Raw genomic sequence first — 1,648 nt, forward strand, 5'->3', positions numbered from 1 at the left:
CGTGTGACAACGCTTACTACTGTCTAGTTAGTCTCTTGCTAATATATACAACTACATATGATTTTATGCAGCCATCTATCGATAATATTCGCCAAAGAATTATTTGCTAACTATTAATAAATATTTATTTGTCTCAAAGAAGCTTTTCACAAGAGTTTTAATAAATCTAGTTTATTGCTCTCAAATAAATCCTCCTATCAGTGTAAACATAAATTAAAGCATATAATTAAAAATTATATCTAAATTATTTTTCCCAAAACTCAGCAAAGTTTGAATTAAAAGATCGATTAAAAAATATTCCATTTAAAAGTATAAAAAATCCCGCTGCATATTCACTCATAAAGTGAATTTAAAATAATTTATCGTTCAAGTTTGAGTTTATTCAAAAGATATGTATATATATATATATATATATATATATATATATATATATATATATATATATTAATGGTTATAAAGAGAAAATTGAATGGCCTAATGTACTGTAGAGGGCGGTTAAATAACTGTTTGTTATAAGGTCATAGAATATTATAACATTTATCTATGTATCTATATTTATATCCATATATATACATATATATGTATAAAGCATAAGCTCAGGCGCCGAGTCGTCGAATTATTTTCGTGATTGGTCTACTGAGTAAAGCCCCTATACTTTTATGCAATCGATTTCACGTTGGCCTAAATATTCCTACACATGTTCAACTATAATACACACTACAAAGTATTAATATAAGTACAAGTCAGCTCAGTGAACTGGTTATTTGAGGGATATGAAGAGCAAAGAGGTAAAGAAAAGAAAAAAGAAAAAAAAAAATGTTTAAGTCGAGTCGAGTCGACATTCTCATCGACCACAAATACTTGTCAGGCGACATAAAACACGATTAATCGCTACCGTTTGATAGAAGCTAATAAGCTTTGTGGCGGCAACATTTTTTAAGTTATATTTTATTTGAAAATTTAAACATTTACATTTTATTCTGATACTTTTTTTGTTTCTGTATTTTAATTGGTTTTATTTTAAATTAATCAATTATTTAAAAGTATCGGAGTGGCAGTATAGGAATGATGTAAACAACAAGAGCGGCAAAAGCACTCGTTCAAACTCATTGAAAGTTGAAACCACAGTGAGGTGGAAGCCAGTAGCAGTAGGAGTTGCTGAGAGAGGGTTGCTAGTTGACGCGTGCGTTCATTTATTTCCATGACACACCGACAATACATTTACTTACCCTTGCCTTTACTACCCTTTTACTATGCTACTAAACTACTGTACTACCCTTTAGTCTCTGTATTTTAACCAAGTGCATGTGAAGGGCGTGAATAAAAAATATGTCGGAATATTTTACCCCCTATGGAAAGGGTGGAGAGGGGGGGGGGGTTGATGCGTGCTGTTGACACATGAATTAGTTGTACAAATGATAAAGACGTTATTCTTTGCTAAACTTTTATATATTATTGACTGGATCAACTGTCAAGATAATTAAAATTTCATTTTTTATTATCACAGCCATTAGGCTGACAATTATGTTCTGCAGTTTTTTTTATTGCTGTTACACCCAAAAATATATTAATTATTAATAAAAGATGAAGTCTGAAAATTTAATAATGTCAAGTCATTTCTGGAAAAAGTGAATTTAGAAAATTATAA

The sequence above is a fragment of the Microplitis demolitor genome, chromosome 1 (assembly GCF_026212275.2).
Source record: "Microplitis demolitor isolate Queensland-Clemson2020A chromosome 1, iyMicDemo2.1a, whole genome shotgun sequence".
Taxonomy (NCBI): Eukaryota; Metazoa; Arthropoda; class Insecta; order Hymenoptera; family Braconidae; genus Microplitis; species Microplitis demolitor.